Consider the following 8,645-nt stretch of genomic DNA (forward strand, 5'->3'; position numbering starts at 1 on the left):
GAAGAAAACCACCTATAGACATCATTCATTGTGCTTCTTCACCAGGGATCAATTAACATGTCTTTGGCTCTCACACAAAACCAAAATCTCAAATTTAGCTTTTATGAGAAATAAAGACAATATCTTGGTTCACTATCTGCTACACTTTTGCTTTATTTTATTTATTTATTTATTTTTGTTCAGCCTCACGGGAGGGAAGAAGTAGCATTATTTAGTGAGACCTATTAACACTATCTGCTAGAACTACGCCTAGTGTTGTTTTGGGTGGAATGCACTTTACTCACATTGAGAAAAGACAGCAAGGCAGCTTCAATACTGAACATCAGTCCCTATGGCTAGCTGCTCTTTTGCAGAACCAACAGCAATAGATGGTCTATACACATCCTTCTTGGGCTACAGAAAAAGGATCCCTTTTCCTCCCCCATTCTCCTCACAGCAGATTCAGTAGTGAGGCTAGCCAAAAAACATTTGACACATACCCTTAAGCAGAATAAAGGTATGTTCAATGAAATATTGGAAAAGGTACTCCTAAACAAGGCAATGAATCAAGCACAGGTGAGAGCTCCTCAACTCCCCAGAAAAAAATACTCCAGGCCTGAGGCACAACCTTATGAGATTCTGCAAAGGTGGAGCAAGTCACTTCTGGCTGCCTTTCCCAACAAGTGTGGATATTGCAATTATACTCCTGGTAGTCGTCACTTCTTATTGACCCTATTTATGTGCCTCTTTCTCACCTGCATTATTTTTATAAATAAATTTTGTGGATTTAAAGTGCACGACATGATGTTATGAGATACATCTTGATAATAAGTGATTATCATATCCATCATCTCACATATTACACATTTTTTGTACTGATGTAAGGCATATTATTGTTGATCTAAGTCTTTCATTAGGTGTTCTAGCTTCTTCAGAAGTATGTTCTTCTCATTTACTAATTCTTCAAGGCTCAACAACTCCACAAATTCCATCCTAAATAATCTTATTCCCTGTGCCACATATAATCTCTACTCTCTCATTTATACTGACTCTGAGCTATTTTGAGTTTGATACTTACCCAGACGTCCAGTTCATGAGCAAATGAATTCTTAACATTTATTTGTATTACCCAATCCTGTGGCATCTAACACAGTGCATGCAGGTTCAATGTAATTGACAAATTACCTTTTAATTGACAAGAACTTTCTCTGCCTTTCTGTAATATCTGGAAAATGCTGAAAGGTTTCTCTCAACAGAATGATAATAATTTCATAAATATGAATGTTTGGCAAAACTTCTTAGGTGTGTATTCTTTTTCCAATATTTATAAATTATTGTGTGGAAAAGTAAAGGAATTATATATTTCTATGTACTGAACCTCAGAAAACATTTGGTATTCATTACATATTTGTTCACTGAGCATCTACTATAGAGCTCTATACTATATTCTAAATACAGGGGTTCCAAAGAAGAAAATTAGAGCCTAGCTCTTGCTGAGATCACTCTTGAGTTGAACAAAACCTCAAATGTAAAGCCCAAAGACCACTTCATCAGAATCACCAGCAATGATTTGCTCACATCCAAACTCCCAGGTCTCAGACTTACTGAATCTGAATCTCTGGGAGTGGGCTCAGTGATCTCATATTTAATGAGTTCCCTGGTGGTTTTTATGCATAAAGAACCTCTGCTGATGAGAAATTCAGAGACAAGTAAATGCTGTAAGTAACATTTGAATAGGACGGTAAAGATGTGCAAGGAAGGGCCCCTGGTCTAGTGTACACTTGGGAGACCAGAAGAGCTTCTCAAGGGAAGTGATATCCAGGCAGAGATTGATGATGAACGAAGAGTGAGCCTGATGGTAAAAGGGGAAAAGAAGTCCCAGGAAGCAGGGGAGTTCTGATTTTTAACTTGTATCTGCAATGGTTCTTCCTCAAAATAAATTCACCCAACAATGTGTTGTGCTGTAGTAGTTATGGTGGTGGTTTTTAACACCCATTCTCTGGATAACACACTGTTCTGTTTAATTTTCACAACAAGCTTCCAAAACAAGCAGAACTAATATTTTTAAATCTATTTTATAGATCAAGAAACTGGGGTAAGTAATTTAGTCATGTCATGTTCCTGGGAAATGTCAAAGGGAGAACCAAGAACTAACATGATCTCATCCCAACATTGGTCTCTTTTATAGCACCATGACAGGTTATTTCTTAAAGAGTGTATATCAACTTTAAAATGCATTATATTCCCACTTTTTCTCCTGTAATTATTCTAACAAAACTACAACAGATCTGTGAAAATTTTCTAAACTGTTAAAATGAGATCAAAATTCACCACTAATACATTGATTTGGTCATGAGACGATGCCCTTAGTTTCTAAGTATGTGTTTATTTTCAGGCAAAAGCCATGGTCAAATTGTGAAATGCCAGCTGGAAAAAACATTTAGAAATTGTTATGATTCAAGTAAGAATAAAAAGATAAAAAGAAAAGGCCACCATGATTGAATATTGTGACATAACATGATGTCATGTGAATAGTATTCAAATACCAGTAAACTTTTTAAGGGAAAATGTTTAGCTACTCAGAATTAGTTCTGGTTTTGGAATCATCAATTGAATTAAGACTCAACCTTACTTTTATGACTTATTTCTGACAAATGACTAGTGTAGAAGACATATTCAGGTTTGTATTTCAAAGAGCATTGGTGTTTGCTTCAGTTGTGAATATGTTTAATACTAATATGTGTCAATAAAGTGATCTTTAAAATAGAAAAAGTGGAAGGAAGAAAGCAGGACAGAGCATATCATTTAATATGCTTTTAACTTAATAAGCCAAAAACTTTGGCTCACTTGATTCAATCAATAAGGAATTTATTATCTCACATAGTAAGAATCAAGTACAGAACTGTTCCAGGACTGGCTGACTTAGTGGCTCATGGGTACCTCTAAAGGATCAGGTTCTTTCCTTTTTTGCTCATCTGTCTTCAGCAAATTCACTTCATCCTCAAGCAAATGGCAGTACAGAGTCCACACATCATATCTCCATGACAATGAGACGTGACAAAGAAACTGTTTCTTAGATAGATAAGTGTTTTGTTTATCCATGATAAACTGTTTCTTCCACCATGTGTCTCATTGCATAAAAGCGTTAAACTTTCCCAGAACTACTCCCATCACATTGGCCAGAATTGTGTCAGAACCCCACGTCAATCACTGTCAAGAGAAAAGGGATTTCCACGATTGACCTACACTGATGCTTTCAGTGGAACTGTGAGTCCCCACCCCCAACATACCCTCCTATACTTTGTATCACCCCACACTCCAGTCACATGGGGCATCTAAAAATGTTGGAAGTATGTTTAGTTGCCACAGTGATGGGAGATGCTTTGGGAATTTAGATAATGGAAAGCAGGATGTTAAATGTCCTGAAATACATAAAACAATTCCACAAAACAAAGAATGAACCTAATCCTTAAAATAGCCTCTCCCGTCTCTACACACACATAACTTTGAGAATCACCAGCATCAGCCCTTGGGAATGGACAAGGACCGATGTAGCACAGAGTCCAGTTCCTGCCATGGTGTGCAAACCGGGAGAGCATTGAGAGTGAGACTGCAGGAGGCAAGCTCCACATGCTCTTTCTTCCTGGACTCTTAGGTTAACACACCATAAATCTCACAATGTTTTTACATGAATTTATAACCATCAACACTTCAATTGTGATACATATAAATTCAATATTCTAGGCAAACATAGGGGTGGAAGTAATACCCACCCTTCACACTTATTCTCTACTATTTTGACAACAATGAGAACTAAAGTGCCCTGATTTATTCTTAGCTGTGAAACAACAAAGTGTGTTCATCCCTAAGTGACTTCACAGATAGGTATATATTTATTCATGAGGGCTGTTTTCCCATTAAAATTAGCTGTAAGGGTTGACTGTGGAATTTGGAGCACACCTGCATGATGCTGACGACAATAAGGGCTGCAAGGAGGAGGTAGAGAAAGGAGACACACCTGGCTGGTAAAACTAGCTAATCTTGTTCTAATTTATGGGCAGTGGGGGAGGTGGGACAGTGTGAACAAGTTGCAAACTAAATTGTGTTAGTTCTTTGTTTTCCTCTTCTGCATCTGTTCTGCCCCTTAAATTGTGCCCTAGGCTATGTTGATGAAAGATCAGTCTATGAAAATAAAATCATGTTGTCTAAATGTATGAAGGGTAGTCATGGTTAAAAGAGTCAGACATTTCTCTATGGCACCAGTGTACTGAAGAGGGTAACTGGGTGAAAACTGTGAAGGAGACAATTTTCCAGTATCCAGAGCTTTCTAATGATGGATTAATGAGCCTTGGGAAAGAATAAGGGTGTAGGTTTAGCAATCTCTGTAAGAGAGAGTTTGGGACTAGATTAATTTTGTGACACCAGTCCACATAACTAAGTGCCCCTAATGGAAAGCTTACTTTAAAAAATAAATTCCCATTCCCCATCCCCAATTCCCAGGTCTATATTTCACAATGAATTTTATTAGATCTCTGCACGCCAGATCCAAAAGATGCTGCTACTTTATGTCCTTTTAAAGAGGACAACTGAAAAGTTTAGCTGTTTAAAGAGATAGGGAACCAAGGGGGACACACCTGTAATCTTAGCAACATAAGAGGCTCAGACAGTATAAACGTGATTTTGAGGTTAGACTGGGCAATTTATTTATTTATTTATTTGTTTGTTTTTTTGTTTGTTTTATTTGTTCTTTTTGGTTACACATGACAGTAGAAAGTATTTTGACATATTATACATGGAGAGTCACATGGAATATAACTTTCCATTCTTGTGATTGCTCATGATATGGAGTTACACTGGTCATGTATTCATAGGAAAATTATGTCTGATTCATTCTACAGTCTTTCATTAGACTGGGCAATTTAGAGAGACCCTGTTTCAAAATAAAATGAAAAGCACTGGGGATCTAGCTCAGTACAGCACTTGCTTAGCATGTATGAGGCCTTGGGTTTCATCCCCAGTACCACAAAAAGGGGTGGAGGGTTGTTAGAACATCTTCCTCTTTTTAACTGGTGTTCCAACTACTTTCAGTATTACATGATAAATACATAACTGGTGATATGTTAAGAAAATCCTTCACAAATTAAAACCAAATTTGTTTAGATATCCTGCCTAACTCAGAACACATCAAATATCTGAATCACGTGCAATTCCAAAGTATCCTTCTTTTACAACCTTTAGTAGTTTTTGACTTCTCCAGTCAGTTTTTAAAAGTATCACCTCATATATGTAAAACACTCCCTTAGAAAATCAAATACTCCATATTTCAGTCTATCATGCATATAGATAGACATGGAGATAAAAATATCTTAAAAAGAGATTGACTTTTTAGTTCCCCAGCTAGAAAAATATAAGTGTATGCTCACCAATGATAATTTTACTACTTATGAATACATTTATCCCTTTCCAACTTAGGAGGATCACTCTTCAGTCATAGTCTCTTTCCTAAGCACTCACACAATTCAAATAATAATAAGTGTGTTCAGGAAAAGTAGATGAGATTTATAAACTACCAAACTGAAGTTACCAACCTACCCAGACACAAAATACTTGATCAACATCCTTGCCTATAATAAATGTATTTGGAAGTTTCATTTATTTCTAAAATGGCATTTGTCAAAAAAAGTTTCATCGACTTTAATAAAACCCAATTAATTAATGCTTCAAAAATATTTAATTGATGATTAAAAAGAAATCCAAGAGATTAATGCTTTATCTGAGGTGCACGTGGTAAAGATTTTCTTCCATCCGTAGGCTCTCTCTTCACATTACTGATTGTTTATTTTGCTGAGAAGAAGATTTTTAATTTGAATCCATCCCTTTTATTGATTCTTGATTTTACTTTTTGTGCTTTAGGGGTCTTGTTAAAGAAGTCAGATCCTAGGCCAACAGGGTGAAGATTTGGGCCTACTTTTTCTTCTAGTAGGTACAGGGTCTCTGTTCTAGTGCCTAAGTCTTTGATCCACTTTGAGTTGAGTTTCATGCAGGGAGAGAGATAGAGGTTTAATTTCATTTTGTTACATGTGACTTTCCTTTTTTTCCAGCGTCATTTGTCAAATAGGCTATCTTTTCTCTAGTGAATGTTTTTGGCATCTTTGTCTAGTATAAGATAACTGTATTTATGTGGGTTTGTCTCTGTGTCTTCTATTCTGTACCATTGGTCTAACACCAAAAAAATTTTTAAAATTAAAAAAAAAAACTCAATAAATGGGCTAAGGAACTAAACACACCCTTCACAGAAAAAATACAATCAATCAACAAATGTTATGAAAAAATGTTCAACATCTCTAGGAACTAGAGAAATGCAAATCAAAGCTATTCAAAGATTTCATCTCACTTCAGTCAGAATGAAAATCATCAAGAATGTTGGTTAGGATGTAGGGGAAAAGGTTCACTCATACATTGCTGGTGAAACTGCAAATTGGTGCAACCACTATGGAAAACAGTATGGAGATTCCTCAGAAAACTGGAATGGAACAACCATTTAACCCAGCTATCACACTCCTCAGTTTATACCCAAAGGACTTAAAATCATCATACTACAGCGATGCAGTCACATCAATGTTTATAGCAGCTCAATTCACAATAGCTAAACTTTGGAAGGTACTCTTCAATAGATGAATGGATAAAGAAAATGTGGTATATATATTCAATGAAATATTTTTTTTTTATTGTAAACAAATGGGACACATGTTGTTTCTCTGTCTGTACATGGCGGAAAGGCATACCATTTGTTTAATCATAAATTTACATAGGGTAATGTTGTTTGATTCATTCTGCCATTTTTTCCCTTCCCCCCCTCCCCTCCCACCTTTCCCCTCCATCTATACAGTCCTTCCTTCCTCCATTCCTGCCCCCCTCCCTAAACCCAACTCCAACCCCAACACTAACCCTTCCCACCCCCCATTATGTATCATCATCCACTTATTAGCGATATCATTCTTCCTTTGGTTTTTTGAGATTGGCTTATCTCACTTAGCATGATATTCTCCAGTTTCATCCATTTGCCTGCAAATGCCATAATTTTATCGTTCTTTATTGCAGAGTAATATTCCATTGTATATATATACCACAGTTTCTTTATCCATTCATCAATTGAAGGACATCTAGGTTGGTTCCACAATCTGGCTATTGTGAACTGAGCAGCTATGAACATTGATGTGGCTGTATCTCTGTAGTATGCTGATTTTAAGTCCTTTGGGTATAGGCCAAGGAGTGGGATAGCTGGGTCAAATGGTGTTTCCATTCCAAGTTTTCTAAGGAATCTCCACACTGCTTTCCAGAGTGGCTGCACTAATTTGCAGCCCCACCAGCAATGTAAGAGTGTACCTTTCTCCCCACATCCTCGCCAACACCTGTTGTTGCTTGTTTTCTTGATAATTGCCATTCTAATTGGGGTGAGATGGAATCTTAGGGTGGTTTTGATTTGCATTTCTCTTATTACTAGAGATGTTGAACATTTTTCCATATGTTTGTTGATTGCTTGTATATCTTCTTCTGTGAAGTGTCTATTCATTTCCTTAGCCCATTTGTCAGTTGGATTATTTACATTCTTGGTGTAGAGTTTTTTGAGTTCTTTATAGATTCTGGAGATTAGTGCTCTATCTGAAGTATGATTGGCAAAGATTTTCTCCCACTCTGTAGGCTCTTTCTTTGCATTGCTGATAGTTTCCTTTGCTGAGAGAAAGCTTTTTAGTTTGAATCTATCCCAGTTATTAATTCTTGCTTTTATTTCTTGTGCTATGGGAGTCCTGTTGAGGAAGTCTGGTCCTAAGCCAACATGTTGAAGCTCTGGACCTACTTTTTCTTCTATAAGATGCAAGGTCTCTGGTCTGATTCCAAGATCCTTAATCCATTTTGAGTTTAGTTTCGTGCATGGTGAGAGATATGGGTTTAGTTTCATTCTGTTGCATATGGATTTCCAATTCTCCCAGCACCATTTGTTGAAGAGGCTATCTTTTCTCCATTGCATATTTTTGGCACCTTTGTCTAGTATGAGAAAATTGTATTTATTTGGGTTTGTGTCCGTGTCCTCTATTCTGTACCATTGATCCACCTTTCTATTTTGGTACCAATACCATGCCGTTTTTGTTACTATTGCTTTGTAGTAGAGTTGAAGATCTGGTATTGCGATACCCCCTGCTTCACTGTTTCTGCCAAGGATTGCTTTAGCTATTCTGGGTTTTTTATTCTTCCAGATGAATTTCATAATTGCTTGCTCTATTTCTGTAAGGTACATCATTGGGATTTTAATTGGAATTGCATTGAATCTGTATAGCACTTTTGGTAGTATGGCCATTTTGACAATATTAATTCTTCCTATCCAAGAACATGGGAGATCTTTCCATCTTCTAAGGTTTTCTTGAATTTCTTTCTTTAGTGTTCTGTAGTTCTCATTGTAGAGGTCTTTCACCTCTTTTGTGAGATTGATTCCCAAATACTTTATTTTTTTCGATGCTATTGTGAATGGGGTAGTTTTCCTAATTTCTCTTTCTGAAGATTCATCGCTTATATATAAAAATGCCTTAGATTTATGTGCATTGATCTTATATCCCGCTACTTTACTGAATTCACTTATGAGATCTAAAAGTTTTCTGGTGGAATTTCCT

The sequence above is a fragment of the Sciurus carolinensis genome, chromosome 7 (assembly GCF_902686445.1).
Source record: "Sciurus carolinensis chromosome 7, mSciCar1.2, whole genome shotgun sequence".
NCBI classification, from domain to species: Eukaryota; Metazoa; Chordata; class Mammalia; order Rodentia; family Sciuridae; genus Sciurus; species Sciurus carolinensis.